The 18619-nt window shown below is 43.5% G+C and overlaps 51 non-coding genes across 51 annotated transcripts; all 51 read left to right on the top strand.

Moving 5' to 3' along the window:
* The first annotated feature begins 70 nt into the window (after window positions 1-70).
* Window positions 71-189, top strand: LOC123733522 (5S ribosomal RNA). Its single transcript, XR_006763900.1, has one exon. It is a non-coding gene; the product is annotated as a 5S ribosomal RNA (ribosomal RNA).
* A 139-nt stretch (window positions 190-328) lies between these two features.
* Window positions 329-447, top strand: LOC123733521 (5S ribosomal RNA). Its single transcript, XR_006763899.1, has one exon. It is a non-coding gene; the product is annotated as a 5S ribosomal RNA (ribosomal RNA).
* A 139-nt stretch (window positions 448-586) lies between these two features.
* LOC123733519 (5S ribosomal RNA) lies at window positions 587-705 on the top strand. The gene has a single exon (XR_006763897.1). It is a non-coding gene; the product is annotated as a 5S ribosomal RNA (ribosomal RNA).
* A 409-nt stretch (window positions 706-1114) lies between these two features.
* LOC123733518 (5S ribosomal RNA) lies at window positions 1115-1233 on the top strand. Its single transcript, XR_006763896.1, has one exon. It is a non-coding gene; the product is annotated as a 5S ribosomal RNA (ribosomal RNA).
* Window positions 1234-1372: 139 nt separating this feature from the next.
* Window positions 1373-1491, top strand: LOC123733517 (5S ribosomal RNA). Its single transcript, XR_006763895.1, has one exon. It is a non-coding gene; the product is annotated as a 5S ribosomal RNA (ribosomal RNA).
* A 409-nt stretch (window positions 1492-1900) lies between these two features.
* On the top strand, window positions 1901-2019 carry LOC123733516 (5S ribosomal RNA). Its single transcript, XR_006763894.1, has one exon. It is a non-coding gene; the product is annotated as a 5S ribosomal RNA (ribosomal RNA).
* A 139-nt stretch (window positions 2020-2158) lies between these two features.
* LOC123733515 (5S ribosomal RNA) lies at window positions 2159-2277 on the top strand. Its single transcript, XR_006763893.1, has one exon. It is a non-coding gene; the product is annotated as a 5S ribosomal RNA (ribosomal RNA).
* A 139-nt stretch (window positions 2278-2416) lies between these two features.
* LOC123733514 (5S ribosomal RNA) lies at window positions 2417-2535 on the top strand. The gene has a single exon (XR_006763892.1). It is a non-coding gene; the product is annotated as a 5S ribosomal RNA (ribosomal RNA).
* A 409-nt stretch (window positions 2536-2944) lies between these two features.
* Window positions 2945-3064, top strand: LOC123733601 (5S ribosomal RNA). Its single transcript, XR_006763978.1, has one exon. It is a non-coding gene; the product is annotated as a 5S ribosomal RNA (ribosomal RNA).
* A 139-nt stretch (window positions 3065-3203) lies between these two features.
* Window positions 3204-3322, top strand: LOC123733513 (5S ribosomal RNA). The gene has a single exon (XR_006763891.1). It is a non-coding gene; the product is annotated as a 5S ribosomal RNA (ribosomal RNA).
* A 408-nt stretch (window positions 3323-3730) lies between these two features.
* LOC123733512 (5S ribosomal RNA) lies at window positions 3731-3849 on the top strand. Its single transcript, XR_006763890.1, has one exon. It is a non-coding gene; the product is annotated as a 5S ribosomal RNA (ribosomal RNA).
* A 138-nt stretch (window positions 3850-3987) lies between these two features.
* Window positions 3988-4106, top strand: LOC123733511 (5S ribosomal RNA). The gene has a single exon (XR_006763889.1). It is a non-coding gene; the product is annotated as a 5S ribosomal RNA (ribosomal RNA).
* A 408-nt stretch (window positions 4107-4514) lies between these two features.
* LOC123733510 (5S ribosomal RNA) lies at window positions 4515-4633 on the top strand. Its single transcript, XR_006763888.1, has one exon. It is a non-coding gene; the product is annotated as a 5S ribosomal RNA (ribosomal RNA).
* Window positions 4634-4772: 139 nt separating this feature from the next.
* On the top strand, window positions 4773-4891 carry LOC123733508 (5S ribosomal RNA). The gene has a single exon (XR_006763886.1). It is a non-coding gene; the product is annotated as a 5S ribosomal RNA (ribosomal RNA).
* A 409-nt stretch (window positions 4892-5300) lies between these two features.
* LOC123733506 (5S ribosomal RNA) lies at window positions 5301-5419 on the top strand. The gene has a single exon (XR_006763885.1). It is a non-coding gene; the product is annotated as a 5S ribosomal RNA (ribosomal RNA).
* Window positions 5420-5558: 139 nt separating this feature from the next.
* Window positions 5559-5677, top strand: LOC123733505 (5S ribosomal RNA). Its single transcript, XR_006763884.1, has one exon. It is a non-coding gene; the product is annotated as a 5S ribosomal RNA (ribosomal RNA).
* Window positions 5678-6086: 409 nt separating this feature from the next.
* On the top strand, window positions 6087-6205 carry LOC123733504 (5S ribosomal RNA). Its single transcript, XR_006763883.1, has one exon. It is a non-coding gene; the product is annotated as a 5S ribosomal RNA (ribosomal RNA).
* A 139-nt stretch (window positions 6206-6344) lies between these two features.
* Window positions 6345-6464, top strand: LOC123733600 (5S ribosomal RNA). The gene has a single exon (XR_006763977.1). It is a non-coding gene; the product is annotated as a 5S ribosomal RNA (ribosomal RNA).
* Window positions 6465-6873: 409 nt separating this feature from the next.
* Window positions 6874-6993, top strand: LOC123733598 (5S ribosomal RNA). The gene has a single exon (XR_006763975.1). It is a non-coding gene; the product is annotated as a 5S ribosomal RNA (ribosomal RNA).
* Window positions 6994-7132: 139 nt separating this feature from the next.
* LOC123733628 (5S ribosomal RNA) lies at window positions 7133-7252 on the top strand. Its single transcript, XR_006764005.1, has one exon. It is a non-coding gene; the product is annotated as a 5S ribosomal RNA (ribosomal RNA).
* A 408-nt stretch (window positions 7253-7660) lies between these two features.
* Window positions 7661-7779, top strand: LOC123733503 (5S ribosomal RNA). Its single transcript, XR_006763882.1, has one exon. It is a non-coding gene; the product is annotated as a 5S ribosomal RNA (ribosomal RNA).
* Window positions 7780-7918: 139 nt separating this feature from the next.
* Window positions 7919-8037, top strand: LOC123733502 (5S ribosomal RNA). Its single transcript, XR_006763881.1, has one exon. It is a non-coding gene; the product is annotated as a 5S ribosomal RNA (ribosomal RNA).
* Window positions 8038-8175: 138 nt separating this feature from the next.
* On the top strand, window positions 8176-8294 carry LOC123733501 (5S ribosomal RNA). The gene has a single exon (XR_006763880.1). It is a non-coding gene; the product is annotated as a 5S ribosomal RNA (ribosomal RNA).
* A 409-nt stretch (window positions 8295-8703) lies between these two features.
* LOC123733597 (5S ribosomal RNA) lies at window positions 8704-8823 on the top strand. Its single transcript, XR_006763974.1, has one exon. It is a non-coding gene; the product is annotated as a 5S ribosomal RNA (ribosomal RNA).
* Window positions 8824-8961: 138 nt separating this feature from the next.
* LOC123733500 (5S ribosomal RNA) lies at window positions 8962-9080 on the top strand. The gene has a single exon (XR_006763879.1). It is a non-coding gene; the product is annotated as a 5S ribosomal RNA (ribosomal RNA).
* Window positions 9081-9489: 409 nt separating this feature from the next.
* On the top strand, window positions 9490-9608 carry LOC123733499 (5S ribosomal RNA). The gene has a single exon (XR_006763878.1). It is a non-coding gene; the product is annotated as a 5S ribosomal RNA (ribosomal RNA).
* Window positions 9609-9747: 139 nt separating this feature from the next.
* On the top strand, window positions 9748-9866 carry LOC123733498 (5S ribosomal RNA). The gene has a single exon (XR_006763877.1). It is a non-coding gene; the product is annotated as a 5S ribosomal RNA (ribosomal RNA).
* A 409-nt stretch (window positions 9867-10275) lies between these two features.
* Window positions 10276-10394, top strand: LOC123733496 (5S ribosomal RNA). The gene has a single exon (XR_006763875.1). It is a non-coding gene; the product is annotated as a 5S ribosomal RNA (ribosomal RNA).
* A 139-nt stretch (window positions 10395-10533) lies between these two features.
* On the top strand, window positions 10534-10652 carry LOC123733495 (5S ribosomal RNA). The gene has a single exon (XR_006763874.1). It is a non-coding gene; the product is annotated as a 5S ribosomal RNA (ribosomal RNA).
* A 139-nt stretch (window positions 10653-10791) lies between these two features.
* Window positions 10792-10910, top strand: LOC123733494 (5S ribosomal RNA). Its single transcript, XR_006763873.1, has one exon. It is a non-coding gene; the product is annotated as a 5S ribosomal RNA (ribosomal RNA).
* A 409-nt stretch (window positions 10911-11319) lies between these two features.
* LOC123733493 (5S ribosomal RNA) lies at window positions 11320-11438 on the top strand. Its single transcript, XR_006763872.1, has one exon. It is a non-coding gene; the product is annotated as a 5S ribosomal RNA (ribosomal RNA).
* Window positions 11439-11577: 139 nt separating this feature from the next.
* Window positions 11578-11696, top strand: LOC123733492 (5S ribosomal RNA). Its single transcript, XR_006763871.1, has one exon. It is a non-coding gene; the product is annotated as a 5S ribosomal RNA (ribosomal RNA).
* A 409-nt stretch (window positions 11697-12105) lies between these two features.
* LOC123733612 (5S ribosomal RNA) lies at window positions 12106-12225 on the top strand. The gene has a single exon (XR_006763989.1). It is a non-coding gene; the product is annotated as a 5S ribosomal RNA (ribosomal RNA).
* Window positions 12226-12364: 139 nt separating this feature from the next.
* On the top strand, window positions 12365-12483 carry LOC123733491 (5S ribosomal RNA). The gene has a single exon (XR_006763870.1). It is a non-coding gene; the product is annotated as a 5S ribosomal RNA (ribosomal RNA).
* Window positions 12484-12622: 139 nt separating this feature from the next.
* Window positions 12623-12741, top strand: LOC123733490 (5S ribosomal RNA). The gene has a single exon (XR_006763869.1). It is a non-coding gene; the product is annotated as a 5S ribosomal RNA (ribosomal RNA).
* A 139-nt stretch (window positions 12742-12880) lies between these two features.
* LOC123733489 (5S ribosomal RNA) lies at window positions 12881-12999 on the top strand. The gene has a single exon (XR_006763868.1). It is a non-coding gene; the product is annotated as a 5S ribosomal RNA (ribosomal RNA).
* A 409-nt stretch (window positions 13000-13408) lies between these two features.
* Window positions 13409-13527, top strand: LOC123733488 (5S ribosomal RNA). The gene has a single exon (XR_006763867.1). It is a non-coding gene; the product is annotated as a 5S ribosomal RNA (ribosomal RNA).
* A 139-nt stretch (window positions 13528-13666) lies between these two features.
* Window positions 13667-13785, top strand: LOC123733487 (5S ribosomal RNA). The gene has a single exon (XR_006763866.1). It is a non-coding gene; the product is annotated as a 5S ribosomal RNA (ribosomal RNA).
* A 410-nt stretch (window positions 13786-14195) lies between these two features.
* On the top strand, window positions 14196-14314 carry LOC123733485 (5S ribosomal RNA). Its single transcript, XR_006763864.1, has one exon. It is a non-coding gene; the product is annotated as a 5S ribosomal RNA (ribosomal RNA).
* Window positions 14315-14453: 139 nt separating this feature from the next.
* Window positions 14454-14572, top strand: LOC123733484 (5S ribosomal RNA). Its single transcript, XR_006763863.1, has one exon. It is a non-coding gene; the product is annotated as a 5S ribosomal RNA (ribosomal RNA).
* A 139-nt stretch (window positions 14573-14711) lies between these two features.
* LOC123733483 (5S ribosomal RNA) lies at window positions 14712-14830 on the top strand. The gene has a single exon (XR_006763862.1). It is a non-coding gene; the product is annotated as a 5S ribosomal RNA (ribosomal RNA).
* Window positions 14831-14969: 139 nt separating this feature from the next.
* Window positions 14970-15088, top strand: LOC123733482 (5S ribosomal RNA). Its single transcript, XR_006763861.1, has one exon. It is a non-coding gene; the product is annotated as a 5S ribosomal RNA (ribosomal RNA).
* Window positions 15089-15496: 408 nt separating this feature from the next.
* Window positions 15497-15614, top strand: LOC123733637 (5S ribosomal RNA). The gene has a single exon (XR_006764014.1). It is a non-coding gene; the product is annotated as a 5S ribosomal RNA (ribosomal RNA).
* Window positions 15615-15753: 139 nt separating this feature from the next.
* LOC123733481 (5S ribosomal RNA) lies at window positions 15754-15872 on the top strand. The gene has a single exon (XR_006763860.1). It is a non-coding gene; the product is annotated as a 5S ribosomal RNA (ribosomal RNA).
* A 409-nt stretch (window positions 15873-16281) lies between these two features.
* On the top strand, window positions 16282-16400 carry LOC123733480 (5S ribosomal RNA). The gene has a single exon (XR_006763859.1). It is a non-coding gene; the product is annotated as a 5S ribosomal RNA (ribosomal RNA).
* Window positions 16401-16539: 139 nt separating this feature from the next.
* On the top strand, window positions 16540-16658 carry LOC123733479 (5S ribosomal RNA). The gene has a single exon (XR_006763858.1). It is a non-coding gene; the product is annotated as a 5S ribosomal RNA (ribosomal RNA).
* A 138-nt stretch (window positions 16659-16796) lies between these two features.
* Window positions 16797-16915, top strand: LOC123733478 (5S ribosomal RNA). Its single transcript, XR_006763857.1, has one exon. It is a non-coding gene; the product is annotated as a 5S ribosomal RNA (ribosomal RNA).
* A 139-nt stretch (window positions 16916-17054) lies between these two features.
* On the top strand, window positions 17055-17173 carry LOC123733477 (5S ribosomal RNA). Its single transcript, XR_006763856.1, has one exon. It is a non-coding gene; the product is annotated as a 5S ribosomal RNA (ribosomal RNA).
* A 409-nt stretch (window positions 17174-17582) lies between these two features.
* LOC123733596 (5S ribosomal RNA) lies at window positions 17583-17702 on the top strand. Its single transcript, XR_006763973.1, has one exon. It is a non-coding gene; the product is annotated as a 5S ribosomal RNA (ribosomal RNA).
* A 139-nt stretch (window positions 17703-17841) lies between these two features.
* On the top strand, window positions 17842-17960 carry LOC123733476 (5S ribosomal RNA). The gene has a single exon (XR_006763855.1). It is a non-coding gene; the product is annotated as a 5S ribosomal RNA (ribosomal RNA).
* A 408-nt stretch (window positions 17961-18368) lies between these two features.
* LOC123733474 (5S ribosomal RNA) lies at window positions 18369-18487 on the top strand. The gene has a single exon (XR_006763853.1). It is a non-coding gene; the product is annotated as a 5S ribosomal RNA (ribosomal RNA).
* Window positions 18488-18619: the final 132 nt, after the last annotated feature.

Genomic DNA, 18619 nt, shown 5'->3' with positions numbered 1-18619 from the left:
TGGTGAAAATGCAATGTCTGTTTATCACACTCACTTTGACTATATATGTTGTAGCAAGAGATTGTTTCTCGCTTACGGCCATACCAGCCTGGGTACGCCCGATCTCGTCTGATCTCGGAAGCTAAGCAGGGTCGGGCCTGGTTAGTACTTGGATGGGAGACCGCCTGGGAATACCAGGTGCTGTAAGCATTTTGTCCACGAGGGTGTGCTCTTGCACTATTTCATCAGCAACACTGCCTTGTATTAAGCATTTAATGATGAATTGACTAAATGTCTGTTTTATCAGACTCACTTTGACTATATATGTTGTAGCAAGAGATTGTTTCTCGCTTACGGCCATACCAGCCTGGGTACGCCCGATCTCGTCTGATCTCGGAAGCTAAGCAGGGTCGGGCCTGGTTAGTACTTGGATGGGAGACCGCCTGGGAATACCAGGTGCTGTAAGCATTTTGTCCACGAGGGTGTGCTCTTGCACTATTTCATCAGCAACACTGCCTTGTATTAAGCATTTAATGATGAATTGACTAAATGTCTGTTTTATCAGACTCACTTTGACTATATATGTTGTAGCAAGAGATTGTTTCTCGCTTACGGCCATACCAGCCTGGGTACGCCCGATCTCGTCTGATCTCGGAAGCTAAGCAGGGTCGGGCCTGGTTAGTACTTGGATGGGAGACCGCCTGGGAATACCAGGTGCTGTAAGCATTTTGTCCACGAGGGTGTGCCCCTGCACTATTTCATCAGCAACACTGCCTTGTAGTAAGCATTTAATGATGAATTGACTAAATGCAGCTTCCTGCCTTTTTAATAGGATCAAATTTCCTTGTGTTTTCAATTAGCATCTGCCTTGTATTTATAAGACAAACAAGAATATTGTTGCTGAATGCAGCTTGTGTGTGCTTTGTGCTCCTTTGCCCTGTTCAAATGATGAAAGGAAATAAAGTTTGTATTTTATCCAACTACCTGTGCTAAAAAGTGATGGGAACAGTGTTTGTAATTTCTTCTACTTTTTCAGTGACACAAAGTTCAAGCTGCTTATCTAATTGGTGAAAATGCAATGTCTGTTTATCACACTCACTTTGACTATATATGTTGTAGCAAGAGATTGTTTCTCGCTTACGGCCATACCAGCCTGGGTACGCCCGATCTCGTCTGATCTCGGAAGCTAAGCAGGGTCGGGCCTGGTTAGTACTTGGATGGGAGACCGCCTGGGAATACCAGGTGCTGTAAGCATTTTGTCCACGAGGGTGTGCTCTTGCACTATTTCATCAGCAACACTGCCTTGTATTAAGCATTTAATGATGAATTGACTAAATGTCTGTTTTATCAGACTCACTTTGACTATATATGTTGTAGCAAGAGATTGTTTCTCGCTTACGGCCATACCAGCCTGGGTACGCCCGATCTCGTCTGATCTCGGAAGCTAAGCAGGGTCGGGCCTGGTTAGTACTTGGATGGGAGACCGCCTGGGAATACCAGGTGCTGTAAGCATTTTGTCCACGAGGGTGTGCCCCTGCACTATTTCATCAGCAACACTGCCTTGTAGTAAGCATTTAATGATGAATTGACTAAATGCAGCTTCCTGCCTTTTTAATAGGATCAAATTTCCTTGTGTTTTCAATTAGCATCTGCCTTGTATTTATAAGACAAACAAGAATATTGTTGCTGAATGCAGCTTGTGTGTGCTTTGTGCTCCTTTGCCCTGTTCAAATGATGAAAGGAAATAAAGTTTGTATTTTATCCAACTACCTGTGCTAAAAAGTGATGGGAACAGTGTTTGTAATTTCTTCTACTTTTTCAGTGACACAAAGTTCAAGCTGCTTATCTAATTGGTGAAAATGCAATGTCTGTTTATCACACTCACTTTGACTATATATGTTGTAGCAAGAGATTGTTTCTCGCTTACGGCCATACCAGCCTGGGTACGCCCGATCTCGTCTGATCTCGGAAGCTAAGCAGGGTCGGGCCTGGTTAGTACTTGGATGGGAGACCGCCTGGGAATACCAGGTGCTGTAAGCATTTTGTCCACGAGGGTGTGCTCTTGCACTATTTCATCAGCAACACTGCCTTGTATTAAGCATTTAATGATGAATTGACTAAATGTCTGTTTTATCAGACTCACTTTGACTATATATGTTGTAGCAAGAGATTGTTTCTCGCTTACGGCCATACCAGCCTGGGTACGCCCGATCTCGTCTGATCTCGGAAGCTAAGCAGGGTCGGGCCTGGTTAGTACTTGGATGGGAGACCGCCTGGGAATACCAGGTGCTGTAAGCATTTTGTCCACGAGGGTGTGCTCTTGCACTATTTCATCAGCAACACTGCCTTGTATTAAGCATTTAATGATGAATTGACTAAATGTCTGTTTTATCAGACTCACTTTGACTATATATGTTGTAGCAAGAGATTGTTTCTCGCTTACGGCCATACCAGCCTGGGTACGCCCGATCTCGTCTGATCTCGGAAGCTAAGCAGGGTCGGGCCTGGTTAGTACTTGGATGGGAGACCGCCTGGGAATACCAGGTGCTGTAAGCATTTTGTCCACGAGGGTGTGCCCCTGCACTATTTCATCAGCAACACTGCCTTGTAGTAAGCATTTAATGATGAATTGACTAAATGCAGCTTCCTGCCTTTTTAATAGGATCAAATTTCCTTGTGTTTTCAATTAGCATCTGCCTTGTATTTATAAGACAAACAAGAATATTGTTGCTGAATGCAGCTTGTGTGTGCTTTGTGCTCCTTTGCCCTGTTCAAATGATGAAAGGAAATAAAGTTTGTATTTTATCCAACTACCTGTGCTAAAAAGTGATGGGAACAGTGTTTGTAATTTCTTCTACTTTTTCAGTGACACAAAGTTCAAGCTGCTTATCTAATTGGTGAAAATGCAATGTCTGTTTATCACACTCACTTTGACTATATATGTTGTAGCAAGAGATTGTTTCTCGCTTACGGCCATACCAGCCTGGAGTACGCCCGATCTCGTCTGATCTCGGAAGCTAAGCAGGGTCGGGCCTGGTTAGTACTTGGATGGGAGACCGCCTGGGAATACCAGGTGCTGTAAGCATTTTGTCCACGAGGGTGTGCTCTTGCACTATTTCATCAGCAACACTGCCTTGTATTAAGCATTTAATGATGAATTGACTAAATGTCTGTTTTATCAGACTCACTTTGACTATATATGTTGTAGCAAGAGATTGTTTCTCGCTTACGGCCATACCAGCCTGGGTACGCCCGATCTCGTCTGATCTCGGAAGCTAAGCAGGGTCGGGCCTGGTTAGTACTTGGATGGGAGACCGCCTGGGAATACCAGGTGCTGTAAGCATTTTGTCCACGAGGTGTGCCCCTGCACTATTTCATCAGCAACACTGCCTTGTAGTAAGCATTTAATGATGAATTGACTAAATGCAGCTTCCTGCCTTTTTAATAGGATCAAATTTCCTTGTGTTTTCAATTAGCATCTGCCTTGTATTTATAAGACAAACAAGAATATTGTTGCTGAATGCAGCTTGTGTGTGCTTTGTGCTCCTTTGCCCTGTTCAAATGATGAAAGGAAATAAAGTTTGTATTTTATCCAACTACCTGTGCTAAAAAGTGATGGGAACAGTGTTTGTAATTTCTTCTACTTTTTCAGTGACACAAAGTTCAAGCTGCTTATCTAATTGGTGAAAATGCAATGTCTGTTTATCACACTCACTTTGACTATATATGTTGTAGCAAGAGATTGTTTCTCGCTTACGGCCATACCAGCCTGGGTACGCCCGATCTCGTCTGATCTCGGAAGCTAAGCAGGGTCGGGCCTGGTTAGTACTTGGATGGGAGACCGCCTGGGAATACCAGGTGCTGTAAGCATTTTGTCCACGAGGTGTGCTCTTGCACTATTTCATCAACAACACTGCCTTGTATTAAGCATTTAATGATGAATTGACTAAATGTCTGTTTTATCAGACTCACTTTGACTATATATGTTGTAGCAAGAGATTGTTTCTCGCTTACGGCCATACCAGCCTGGGTACGCCCGATCTCGTCTGATCTCGGAAGCTAAGCAGGGTCGGGCCTGGTTAGTACTTGGATGGGAGACCGCCTGGGAATACCAGGTGCTGTAAGCATTTTGTCCACGAGGTGTGCCCCTGCACTATTTCATCAGCAACACTGCCTTGTAGTAAGCATTTAATGATGAATTGACTAAATGCAGCTTCCTGCCTTTTTAATAGGATCAAATTTCCTTGTGTTTTCAATTAGCATCTGCCTTGTATTTATAAGACAAACAAGAATATTGTTGCTGAATGCAGCTTGTGTGTGCTTTGTGCTCCTTTGCCCTGTTCAAATGATGAAAGGAAATAAAGTTTGTATTTTATCCAACTACCTGTGCTAAAAAGTGATGGGAACAGTGTTTGTAATTTCTTCTACTTTTTCAGTGACACAAAGTTCAAGCTGCTTATCTAATTGGTGAAAATGCAATGTCTGTTTATCACACTCACTTTGACTATATATGTTGTAGCAAGAGATTGTTTCTCGCTTACGGCCATACCAGCCTGGGTACGCCCGATCTCGTCTGATCTCGGAAGCTAAGCAGGGTCGGGCCTGGTTAGTACTTGGATGGGAGACCGCCTGGGAATACCAGGTGCTGTAAGCATTTTGTCCACGAGGGTGTGCTCTTGCACTATTTCATCAGCAACACTGCCTTGTATTAAGCATTTAATGATGAATTGACTAAATGTCTGTTTTATCAGACTCACTTTGACTATATATGTTGTAGCAAGAGATTGTTTCTCGCTTACGGCCATACCAGCCTGGGTACGCCCGATCTCGTCTGATCTCGGAAGCTAAGCAGGGTCGGGCCTGGTTAGTACTTGGATGGGAGACCGCCTGGGAATACCAGGTGCTGTAAGCATTTTGTCCACGAGGGTGTGCCCCTGCACTATTTCATCAGCAACACTGCCTTGTAGTAAGCATTTAATGATGAATTGACTAAATGCAGCTTCCTGCCTTTTTAATAGGATCAAATTTCCTTGTGTTTTCAATTAGCATCTGCCTTGTATTTATAAGACAAACAAGAATATTGTTGCTGAATGCAGCTTGTGTGTGCTTTGTGCTCCTTTGCCCTGTTCAAATGATGAAAGGAAATAAAGTTTGTATTTTATCCAACTACCTGTGCTAAAAAGTGATGGGAACAGTGTTTGTAATTTCTTCTACTTTTTCAGTGACACAAAGTTCAAGCTGCTTATCTAATTGGTGAAAATGCAATGTCTGTTTATCACACTCACTTTGACTATATATGTTGTAGCAAGAGATTGTTTCTCGCTTACGGCCATACCAGCCTGGGTACGCCCGATCTCGTCTGATCTCGGAAGCTAAGCAGGGTCGGGCCTGGTTAGTACTTGGATGGGAGACCGCCTGGGAATACCAGGTGCTGTAAGCATTTTGTCCACGAGGGTGTGCTCTTGCACTATTTCATCAGCAACACTGCCTTGTATTAAGCATTTAATGATGAATTGACTAAATGTCTGTTTTATCAGACTCACTTTGACTATATATGTTGTAGCAAGAGATTGTTTCTCGCTTACGGCCATACCAGCCTGGGTACGCCCGATCTCGTCTGATCTCGGAAGCTAAGCAGGGTCGGGCCTGGTTAGTACTTGGATGGGAGACCGCCTGGGAATACCAGGTGCTGTAAGCATTTTGTCCACGAGGGTGTGCCCCTGCACTATTTCATCAGCAACACTGCCTTGTAGTAAGCATTTAATGATGAATTGACTAAATGCAGCTTCCTGCCTTTTTAATAGGATCAAATTTCCTTGTGTTTTCAATTAGCATCTGCCTTGTATTTATAAGACAAACAAGAATATTGTTGCTGAATGCAGCTTGTGTGTGCTTTGTGCTCCTTTGCCCTGTTCAAATGATGAAAGGAAATAAAGTTTGTATTTTATCCAACTACCTGTGCTAAAAAGTGATGGGAACAGTGTTTGTAATTTCTTCTACTTTTTCAGTGACACAAAGTTCAAGCTGCTTATCTAATTGGTGAAAATGCAATGTCTGTTTATCACACTCACTTTGACTATATATGTTGTAGCAAGAGATTGTTTCTCGCTTACGGCCATACCAGCCTGGGTACGCCCGATCTCGTCTGATCTCGGAAGCTAAGCAGGGTCGGGCCTGGTTAGTACTTGGATGGGAGACCGCCTGGGAATACCAGGTGCTGTAAGCATTTTGTCCACGAGGGTGTGCTCTTGCACTATTTCATCAACAACACTGCCTTGTATTAAGCATTTAATGATGAATTGACTAAATGTCTGTTTTATCAGACTCACTTTGACTATATATGTTGTAGCAAGAGATTGTTTCTCGCTTACGGCCATACCAGCCTGGAGTACGCCCGATCTCGTCTGATCTCGGAAGCTAAGCAGGGTCGGGCCTGGTTAGTACTTGGATGGGAGACCGCCTGGGAATACCAGGTGCTGTAAGCATTTTGTCCACGAGGGTGTGCCCCTGCACTATTTCATCAGCAACACTGCCTTGTAGTAAGCATTTAATGATGAATTGACTAAATGCAGCTTCCTGCCTTTTTAATAGGATCAAATTTCCTTGTGTTTTCAATTAGCATCTGCCTTGTATTTATAAGACAAACAAGAATATTGTTGCTGAATGCAGCTTGTGTGTGCTTTGTGCTCCTTTGCCCTGTTCAAATGATGAAAGGAAATAAAGTTTGTATTTTATCCAACTACCTGTGCTAAAAAGTGATGGGAACAGTGTTTGTAATTTCTTCTACTTTTTCAGTGACACAAAGTTCAAGCTGCTTATCTAATTGGTGAAAATGCAATGTCTGTTTATCACACTCACTTTGACTATATATGTTGTAGCAAGAGATTGTTTCTCGCTTACGGCCATACCAGCCTGGAGTACGCCCGATCTCGTCTGATCTCGGAAGCTAAGCAGGGTCGGGCCTGGTTAGTACTTGGATGGGAGACCGCCTGGGAATACCAGGTGCTGTAAGCATTTTGTCCACGAGGGTGTGCTCTTGCACTATTTCATCAGCAACACTGCCTTGTATTAAGCATTTAATGATGAATTGACTAAATGTCTGTTTTATCAGACTCACTTTGACTATATATGTTGTAGCAAGAGATTGTTTCTCGCTTACGGCCATACCAGCCTGGGTACGCCCGATCTCGTCTGATCTCGGAAGCTAAGCAGGGTCGGGCCTGGTTAGTACTTGGATGGGGAGACCGCCTGGGAATACCAGGTGCTGTAAGCATTTTGTCCACGAGGTGTGCCCCTGCACTATTTCATCAGCAACACTGCCTTGTAGTAAGCATTTAATGATGAATTGACTAAATGCAGCTTCCTGCCTTTTTAATAGGATCAAATTTCCTTGTGTTTTCAATTAGCATCTGCCTTGTATTTATAAGACAAACAAGAATATTGTTGCTGAATGCAGCTTGTGTGTGCTTTGTGCTCCTTTGCCCTGTTCAAATGATGAAAGGAAATAAAGTTTGTATTTTATCCAACTACCTGTGCTAAAAAGTGATGGGAACAGTGTTTGTAATTTCTTCTACTTTTTCAGTGACACAAAGTTCAAGCTGCTTATCTAATTGGTGAAAATGCAATGTCTGTTTATCACACTCACTTTGACTATATATGTTGTAGCAAGAGATTGTTTCTCGCTTACGGCCATACCAGCCTGGGTACGCCCGATCTCGTCTGATCTCGGAAGCTAAGCAGGGTCGGGCCTGGTTAGTACTTGGATGGGAGACCGCCTGGGAATACCAGGTGCTGTAAGCATTTTGTCCACGAGGGTGTGCTCTTGCACTATTTCATCAGCAACACTGCCTTGTATTAAGCATTTAATGATGAATTGACTAAATGTCTGTTTTATCAGACTCACTTTGACTATATATGTTGTAGCAAGAGATTGTTTCTCGCTTACGGCCATACCAGCCTGGGTACGCCCGATCTCGTCTGATCTCGGAAGCTAAGCAGGGTCGGGCCTGGTTAGTACTTGGATGGGAGACCGCCTGGGAATACCAGGTGCTGTAAGCATTTTGTCCACGAGGTGTGCTCTTGCACTATTTCATCAGCAACACTGCCTTGTATTAAGCATTTAATGATGAATTGACTAAATGTCTGTTTTATCAGACTCACTTTGACTATATATGTTGTAGCAAGAGATTGTTTCTCGCTTACGGCCATACCAGCCTGGGTACGCCCGATCTCGTCTGATCTCGGAAGCTAAGCAGGGTCGGGCCTGGTTAGTACTTGGATGGGAGACCGCCTGGGAATACCAGGTGCTGTAAGCATTTTGTCCACGAGGGTGTGCCCCTGCACTATTTCATCAGCAACACTGCCTTGTAGTAAGCATTTAATGATGAATTGACTAAATGCAGCTTCCTGCCTTTTTAATAGGATCAAATTTCCTTGTGTTTTCAATTAGCATCTGCCTTGTATTTATAAGACAAACAAGAATATTGTTGCTGAATGCAGCTTGTGTGTGCTTTGTGCTCCTTTGCCCTGTTCAAATGATGAAAGGAAATAAAGTTTGTATTTTATCCAACTACCTGTGCTAAAAAGTGATGGGAACAGTGTTTGTAATTTCTTCTACTTTTTCAGTGACACAAAGTTCAAGCTGCTTATCTAATTGGTGAAAATGCAATGTCTGTTTATCACACTCACTTTGACTATATATGTTGTAGCAAGAGATTGTTTCTCGCTTACGGCCATACCAGCCTGGAGTACGCCCGATCTCGTCTGATCTCGGAAGCTAAGCAGGGTCGGGCCTGGTTAGTACTTGGATGGGAGACCGCCTGGGAATACCAGGTGCTGTAAGCATTTTGTCCACGAGGTGTGCTCTTGCACTATTTCATCAGCAACACTGCCTTGTATTAAGCATTTAATGATGAATTGACTAAATGTCTGTTTTATCAGACTCACTTTGACTATATATGTTGTAGCAAGAGATTGTTTCTCGCTTACGGCCATACCAGCCTGGGTACGCCCGATCTCGTCTGATCTCGGAAGCTAAGCAGGGTCGGGCCTGGTTAGTACTTGGATGGGAGACCGCCTGGGAATACCAGGTGCTGTAAGCATTTTGTCCACGAGGGTGTGCCCCTGCACTATTTCATCAACAACACTGCCTTGTAGTAAGCATTTAATGATGAATTGACTAAATGCAGCTTCCTGCCTTTTTAATAGGATCAAATTTCCTTGTGTTTTCAATTAGCATCTGCCTTGTATTTATAAGACAAACAAGAATATTGTTGCTGAATGCAGCTTGTGTGTGCTTTGTGCTCCTTTGCCCTGTTCAAATGATGAAAGGAAATAAAGTTTGTATTTTATCCAACTACCTGTGCTAAAAAGTGATGGGAACAGTGTTTGTAATTTCTTCTACTTTTTCAGTGACACAAAGTTCAAGCTGCTTATCTAATTGGTGAAAATGCAATGTCTGTTTATCACACTCACTTTGACTATATATGTTGTAGCAAGAGATTGTTTCTCGCTTACGGCCATACCAGCCTGGGTACGCCCGATCTCGTCTGATCTCGGAAGCTAAGCAGGGTCGGGCCTGGTTAGTACTTGGATGGGAGACCGCCTGGGAATACCAGGTGCTGTAAGCATTTTGTCCACGAGGGTGTGCTCTTGCACTATTTCATCAGCAACACTGCCTTGTATTAAGCATTTAATGATGAATTGACTAAATGTCTGTTTTATCAGACTCACTTTGACTATATATGTTGTAGCAAGAGATTGTTTCTCGCTTACGGCCATACCAGCCTGGGTACGCCCGATCTCGTCTGATCTCGGAAGCTAAGCAGGGTCGGGCCTGGTTAGTACTTGGATGGGAGACCGCCTGGGAATACCAGGTGCTGTAAGCATTTTGTCCACGAGGGTGTGCCCCTGCACTATTTCATCAGCAACACTGCCTTGTAGTAAGCATTTAATGATGAATTGACTAAATGCAGCTTCCTGCCTTTTTAATAGGATCAAATTTCCTTGTGTTTTCAATTAGCATCTGCCTTGTATTTATAAGACAAACAAGAATATTGTTGCTGAATGCAGCTTGTGTGTGCTTTGTGCTCCTTTGCCCTGTTCAAATGATGAAAGGAAATAAAGTTTGTATTTTATCCAACTACCTGTGCTAAAAAGTGATGGGAACAGTGTTTGTAATTTCTTCTACTTTTTCAGTGACACAAAGTTCAAGCTGCTTATCTAATTGGTGAAAATGCAATGTCTGTTTATCACACTCACTTTGACTATATATGTTGTAGCAAGAGATTGTTTCTCGCTTACGGCCATACCAGCCTGGGTACGCCCGATCTCGTCTGATCTCGGAAGCTAAGCAGGGTCGGGCCTGGTTAGTACTTGGATGGGAGACCGCCTGGGAATACCAGGTGCTGTAAGCATTTTGTCCACGAGGGTGTGCTCTTGCACTATTTCATCAGCAACACTGCCTTGTATTAAGCATTTAATGATGAATTGACTAAATGTCTGTTTTATCAGACTCACTTTGACTATATATGTTGTAGCAAGAGATTGTTTCTCGCTTACGGCCATACCAGCCTGGGTACGCCCGATCTCGTCTGATCTCGGAAGCTAAGCAGGGTCGGGCCTGGTTAGTACTTGGATGGGAGACCGCCTGGGAATACCAGGTGCTGTAAGCATTTTGTCCACGAGGGTGTGCTCTTGCACTATTTCATCAGCAACACTGCCTTGTATTAAGCATTTAATGATGAATTGACTAAATGTCTGTTTTATCAGACTCACTTTGACTATATATGTTGTAGCAAGAGATTGTTTCTCGCTTACGGCCATACCAGCCTGGGTACGCCCGATCTCGTCTGATCTCGGAAGCTAAGCAGGGTCGGGCCTGGTTAGTACTTGGATGGGAGACCGCCTGGGAATACCAGGTGCTGTAAGCATTTTGTCCACGAGGGTGTGCCCCTGCACTATTTCATCAGCAACACTGCCTTGTAGTAAGCATTTAATGATGAATTGACTAAATGCAGCTTCCTGCCTTTTTAATAGGATCAAATTTCCTTGTGTTTTCAATTAGCATCTGCCTTGTATTTATAAGACAAACAAGAATATTGTTGCTGAATGCAGCTTGTGTGTGCTTTGTGCTCCTTTGCCCTGTTCAAATGATGAAAGGAAATAAAGTTTGTATTTTATCCAACTACCTGTGCTAAAAAGTGATGGGAACAGTGTTTGTAATTTCTTCTACTTTTTCAGTGACACAAAGTTCAAGCTGCTTATCTAATTGGTGAAAATGCAATGTCTGTTTATCACACTCACTTTGACTATATATGTTGTAGCAAGAGATTGTTTCTCGCTTACGGCCATACCAGCCTGGGTACGCCCGATCTCGTCTGATCTCGGAAGCTAAGCAGGGTCGGGCCTGGTTAGTACTTGGATGGGAGACCGCCTGGGAATACCAGGTGCTGTAAGCATTTTGTCCACGAGGGTGTGCTCTTGCACTATTTCATCAGCAACACTGCCTTGTATTAAGCATTTAATGATGAATTGACTAAATGTCTGTTTTATCAGACTCACTTTGACTATATATGTTGTAGCAAGAGATTGTTTCTCGCTTACGGCCATACCAGCCTGGGTACGCCCGATCTCGTCTGATCTCGGAAGCTAAGCAGGGTCGGGCCTGGTTAGTACTTGGATGGGAGACCGCCTGGGAATACCAGGTGCTGTAAGCATTTTGTCCACGAGGGTGTGCCCCTGCACTATTTCATCAGCAACACTGCCTTGTAGTAAGCATTTAATGATGAATTGACTAAATGCAGCTTCCTGCCTTTTTAATAGGATCAAATTTCCTTGTGTTTTCAATTAGCATCTGCCTTGTATTTATAAGACAAACAAGAATATTGTTGCTGAATGCAGCTTGTGTGTGCTTTGTGCTCCTTTGCCCTGTTCAAATGATGAAAGGAAATAAAGTTTGTATTTTATCCAACTACCTGTGCTAAAAAGTGATGGGAACAGTGTTTGTAATTTCTTCTACTTTTTCAGTGACACAAAGTTCAAGCTGCTTATCTAATTGGTGAAAATGCAATGTCTGTTTATCACACTCACTTTGACTATATATGTTGTAGCAAGAGATTGTTTCTCGCTTACGGCCATACCAGCCTGGGGTACGCCCGATCTCGTCTGATCTCGGAAGCTAAGCAGGGTCGGGCCTGGTTAGTACTTGGATGGGAGACCGCCTGGGAATACCAGGTGCTGTAAGCATTTTGTCCACGAGGGTGTGCTCTTGCACTATTTCATCAGCAACACTGCCTTGTATTAAGCATTTAATGATGAATTGACTAAATGTCTGTTTTATCAGACTCACTTTGACTATATATGTTGTAGCAAGAGATTGTTTCTCGCTTACGGCCATACCAGCCTGGGTACGCCCGATCTCGTCTGATCTCGGAAGCTAAGCAGGGTCGGGCCTGGTTAGTACTTGGATGGGAGACCGCCTGGGAATACCAGGTGCTGTAAGCATTTTGTCCACGAGGGTGTGCTCTTGCACTATTTCATCAGCAACACTGCCTTGTATTAAGCATTTAATGATGAATTGACTAAATGTCTGTTTTATCACACTCACTTTGACTATATATGTTGTAGCAAGAGATTGTTTCTCGCTTACGGCCATACCAGCCTGGGTACGCCCGATCTCGTCTGATCTCGGAAGCTAAGCAGGGTCGGGCCTGGTTAGTACTTGGATGGGAGACCGCCTGGGAATACCAGGTGCTGTAAGCATTTTGTCCACGAGGGTGTGCTCTTGCACTATTTCATCAACAACACTGCCTTGTATTAAGCATTTAATGATGAATTGACTAAATGTCTGTTTTATCAGACTCACTTTGACTATATATGTTGTAGCAAGAGATTGTTTCTCGCTTACGGCCATACCAGCCTGGGTACGCCCGATCTCGTCTGATCTCGGAAGCTAAGCAGGGTCGGGCCTGGTTAGTACTTGGATGGGAGACCGCCTGGGAATACCAGGTGCTGTAAGCATTTTGTCCACGAGGGTGTGCCCCTGCACTATTTCATCAGCAACACTGCCTTGTAGTAAGCATTTAATGATGAATTGACTAAATGCAGCTTCCTGCCTTTTTAATAGGATCAAATTTCCTTGTGTTTTCAATTAGCATCTGCCTTGTATTTATAAGACAAACAAGAATATTGTTGCTGAATGCAGCTTGTGTGTGCTTTGTGCTCCTTTGCCCTGTTCAAATGATGAAAGGAAATAAAGTTTGTATTTTATCCAACTACCTGTGCTAAAAAGTGATGGGAACAGTGTTTGTAATTTCTTCTACTTTTTCAGTGACACAAAGTTCAAGCTGCTTATCTAATTGGTGAAAATGCAATGTCTGTTTATCACACTCACTTTGACTATATATGTTGTAGCAAGAGATTGTTTCTCGCTTACGGCCATACCAGCCTGGGTACGCCCGATCTCGTCTGATCTCGGAAGCTAAGCAGGGTCGGGCCTGGTTAGTACTTGGATGGGAGACCGCCTGGGAATACCAGGTGCTGTAAGCATTTTGTCCACGAGGGTGTGCTCTTGCACTATTTCATCAGCAACACTGCCTTGTATTAAGCATTTAATGATGAATTGACTAAATGTCTGTTTTATCAGACTCACTTTGACTATATATGTTGTAGCAAGAGATTGTTTCTCGCTTACGGCCATACCAGCCTGGGTACGCCCGATCTCGTCTGATCTCGGAAGCTAAGCAGGGTCGGGCCTGGTTAGTACTTGGATGGGAGACCGCCTGGGAATACCAGGTGCTGTAAGCATTTTGTCCACGAGGGTGTGCCCCTTGCACTATTTCATCAGCAACACTGCCTTGTAGTAAGCATTTAATGATGAATTGACTAAATGCAGCTTCCTGCCTTTTTAATAGGATCAAATTTCCTTGTGTTTTCAATTAGCATCTGCCTTGTATTTATAAGACAAACAAGAATATTGTTGCTGAATGCAGCTTGTGTGTGCTTTGTGCTCCTTTGCCCTGTTCAAATGATGAAAGGAAATAAAGTTTGTATTTTATCCAACTACCTGTGCTAAAAAGTGATGGGAACAGTGTTTGTAATTTCTTCTACTTTTTCAGTGACACAAAGTTCAAGCTGCTTATCTAATTGGTGAAAATGCAATGTCTGTTTATCACACTCACTTTGACTATATATGTTGTAGCAAGAGATTGTTTCTCGCTTACGGCCATACCAGCCTGGGTACGCCCGATCTCGTCTGATCTCGGAAGCTAAGCAGGGTCGGGCCTGGTTAGTACTTGGATGGGAGACCGCCTGGGAATACCAGGTGCTGTAAGCATTTTGTCCACGAGGGTGTGCTCTTGCACTATTTCATCAGCAACACTGCCTTGTATTAAGCATTTAATGATGAATTGACTAAATGTCTGTTTTATCAGACTCACTTTGACTATATATGTTGTAGCAAGAGATTGTTTCTCGCTTACGGCCATACCAGCCTGGGTACGCCCGATCTCGTCTGATCTCGGAAGCTAAGCAGGGTCGGGCCTGGTTAGTACTTGGATGGGAGACCGCCTGGGAATACCAGGTGCTGTAAGCATTTTGTCCACGAGGGTGTGCTCTTGCACTATTTCATCAGCAACACTGCCTTGTATTAAGCATTTAATGATGAATTGACTAAATGTCTGTTTTATCAGACTCACTTTGACTATATATGTTGTAGCAAGAGATTGTTTCTCGCTTACGGCCATACCAGCCTGGGTACGCCCGATCTCGTCTGATCTCGGAAGCTAAGCAGGGTCGGGCCTGGTTAGTACTTGGATGGGAGACCGCCTGGGAATACCAGGTGCTGTAAGCATTTTGTCCACGAGGGTGTGCTCTTGCACTATTTCATCAGCAACACTGCCTTGTATTAAGCATTTAATGATGAATTGACTAAATGTCTGTTTTATCAGACTCACTTTGACTATATATGTTGTAGCAAGAGATTGTTTCTCGCTTACGGCCATACCAGCCTGGGTACGCCCGATCTCGTCTGATCTCGGAAGCTAAGCAGGGTCGGGCCTGGTTAGTACTTGGATGGGAGACCGCCTGGGAATACCAGGTGCTGTAAGCATTTTGTCCACGAGGGTGTGCCCCTGCACTATTTCATCAGCAACACTGCCTTGTAGTAAGCATTTAATGATGAATTGACTAAATGCAGCTTCCTGCCTTTTTAATAGGATCAAATTTCCTTGTGTTTTCAATTAGCATCTGCCTTGTATTTATAAGACAAACAAGAATATTGTTGCTGAATGCAGCTTGTGTGTGCTTTGTGCTCCTTTGCCCTGTTCAAATGATGAAAGGAAATAAAGTTTGTATTTTATCCAACTACCTGTGCTAAAAAGTGATGGGAACAGTGTTTGTAATTTCTTCTACTTTTCAGTGACACAAAGTTCAAGCTGCTTATCTAATTGGTGAAAATGCAATGTCTGTTTATCACACTCACTTTGACTATATATGTTGTAGCAAGAGATTGTTTCTCGCTACGGCCATACCAGCCTGGGTACGCCCGATCTCGTCTGATCTCGGAAGCTAAGCAGGGTCGGGCCTGGTTAGTACTTGGATGGGAGACCGCCTGGGAATACCAGGTGCTGTAAGCATTTTGTCCACGAGGGTGTGCTCTTGCACTATTTCATCAACAACACTGCCTTGTATTAAGCATTTAATGATGAATTGACTAAATGTCTGTTTTATCAGACTCACTTTGACTATATATGTTGTAGCAAGAGATTGTTTCTCGCTTACGGCCATACCAGCCTGGGTACGCCCGATCTCGTCTGATCTCGGAAGCTAAGCAGGGTCGGGCCTGGTTAGTACTTGGATGGGAGACCGCCTGGGAATACCAGGTGCTGTAAGCATTTTGTCCACGAGGGTGTGCCCCTGCACTATTTCATCAGCAACACTGCCTTGTAGTAAGCATTTAATGATGAATTGACTAAATGCAGCTTCCTGCCTTTTTAATAGGATCAAATTTCCTTGTGTTTTCAATTAGCATCTGCCTTGTATTTATAAGACAAACAAGAATATTGTTGCTGAATGCAGCTTGTGTGTGCTTTGTGCTCCTTTGCCCTGTTCAAATGATGAAAGGAAATAAAGTTTGTATTTTATCCAACTACCTGTGCTAAAAAGTGATGGGAACAGTGTTTGTAATTTCTTCTACTTTTTCAGTGACACAAAGTTCAAGCTGCTTATCTAATTGGTGAAAATGCAATGTCTGTTTATCACACTCACTTTGACTATATATGTTGTAGCAAGAGATTGTTTCTCGCTTACGGCCATACCAGCCTGGGTACGCCCGATCTCGTCTGATCTCGGAAGCTAAGCAGGGTCGGGCCTGGTTAGTACTTGGATGGGAGACCGCCTGGGAATACCAGGTGCTGTAAGCATTTTGTCCACGAGGGTGTGCTCTTGCACTATTTCATCAGCAACACTGCCTTGTATTAAGCATTTAATGATGAATTGACTAAATGTCTGTTTTATCAGACTCACTTTGACTATATATGTTGTAGCAAGAGATTGTTTCTCGCTTACGGCCATACCAGCCTGGGTACGCCCGATCTCGTCTGATCTCGGAAGCTAAGCAGGGTCGGGCCTGGTTAGTACTTGGATGGGAGACCGCCTGGGAATACCAGGTGCTGTAAGCATTTTGTCCACGAGGTGTGCTCTTGCACTATTTCATCAGCAACACTGCCTTGTATTAAGCATTTAATGATGAATTGACTAAATGTCTGTTTTATCAGACTCACTTTGACTATATATGTTGTAGCAAGAGATTGTTTCTCGCTTACGGCCATACCAGCCTGGGTACGCCCGATCTCGTCTGATCTCGGAAGCTAAGCAGGGTCGGGCCTGGTTAGTACTTGGATGGGAGACCGCCTGGGAATACCAGGTGCTGTAAGCATTTTGTCCACGAGGGTGTGCTCTTGCACTATTTCATCAGCAACACTGCCTTGTATTAAGCATTTAATGATGAATTGACTAAATGTCTGTTTTATCAGACTCACTTTGACTATATATGTTGTAGCAAGAGATTGTTTCTCGCTTACGGCCATACCAGCCTGGGTACGCCCGATCTCGTCTGATCTCGGAAGCTAAGCAGGGTCGGGCCTGGTTAGTACTTGGATGGGAGACCGCCTGGGAATACCAGGTGCTGTAAGCATTTTGTCCACGAGGGTGTGCCCCTGCACTATTTCATCAGCAACACTGCCTTGTAGTAAGCATTTAATGATGAATTGACTAAATGCAGCTTCCTGCCTTTTTAATAGGATCAAATTTCCTTGTGTTTTCAATTAGCATCTGCCTTGTATTTATAAGACAAACAAGAATATTGTTGCTGAATGCAGCTTGTGTGTGCTTTGTGCTCCTTTGCCCTGTTCAAATGATGAAAGGAAATAAAGTTTGTATTTTATCCAACTACCTGTGCTAAAAAGTGATGGGAACAGTGTTTGTAATTTCTTCTACTTTTTCAGTGACACAAAGTTCAAGCTGCTTATCTAATTGGTGAAAATGCAATGTCTGTTTATCACACTCACTTTGACTATATATGTTGTAGCAAGAGATTGTTTCTCGCTTACGGCCATACCAGCCTGGAGTACGCCCGATCTCGTCTGATCTCGGAAGCTAAGCAGGGTCGGGCCTGGTTAGTACTTGGATGGGAGACCGCCTGGGAATACCAGGTGCTGTAAGCATTTTGTCCACGAGGGTGTGCTCTTGCACTATTTCATCAGCAACACTGCCTTGTATTAAGCATTTAATGATGAATTGACTAAATGTCTGTTTTATCAGACTCACTTTGACTATATATGTTGTAGCAAGAGATTGTTTCTCGCTTACGGCCATACCAGCCTGGGTACGCCCGATCTCGTCTGATCTCGGAAGCTAAGCAGGGTCGGGCCTGGTTAGTACTTGGATGGGAGACCGCCTGGGAATACCAGGTGCTGTAAGCATTTTGTCCACGAGGGTGTGCCCCTGCACTATTTCATCAGCAACACTGCCTTGTAGTAAGCATTTAATGATGAATTGACTAAATGCAGCTTCCTGCCTTTTAATAGGATCAAATTTCCTTGTGTTTTCAATTAGCATCTGCCTTGTATTTATAAGACAAACAAGAATATTGTTGCTGAATGCAGCTTGTGTGTGCTTTGTGCTCCTTTGCCCTGTTCAAATGATGAAAGGAAATAAAGTTTGTATTTTATCCAACTACCTGTGCTAAAAAGTGATGGGAACAGTGTTTGTAATTTCTTCTACTTTTTCAGTGACACAAAGTTCAAGCTGCTTATCTAATTGGTGAAAATGCAATGTCTGTTTATCACACTCACTTTGACTATATATGTTGTAGCAAGAGATTGTTTCTCGCTTACGGCCATACCAGCCTGGGTACGCCCGATCTCGTCTGATCTCGGAAGCTAAGCAGGGTCGGGCCTGGTTAGTACTTGGATGGGAGACCGCCTGGGAATACCAGGTGCTGTAAGCATTTTGTCCACGAGGGTGTGCTCTTGCACTATTTCATCAGCAACACTGCCTTGTATTAAGCATTTAATGATGAATTGACTAAATGTCTGTTTTATCAGACTCACTTTGACTATATATGTTGTAGCAAGAGATT

This window comes from Salmo salar, unplaced genomic scaffold, assembly GCF_905237065.1.
Source record: "Salmo salar unplaced genomic scaffold, Ssal_v3.1, whole genome shotgun sequence".
Lineage (NCBI taxonomy): Eukaryota > Metazoa > Chordata > Actinopteri > Salmoniformes > Salmonidae > Salmo > Salmo salar.
Note: the sequence above shows the minus strand (reverse complement) of the source record. Positions and strands in the feature narration are given on the sequence as shown.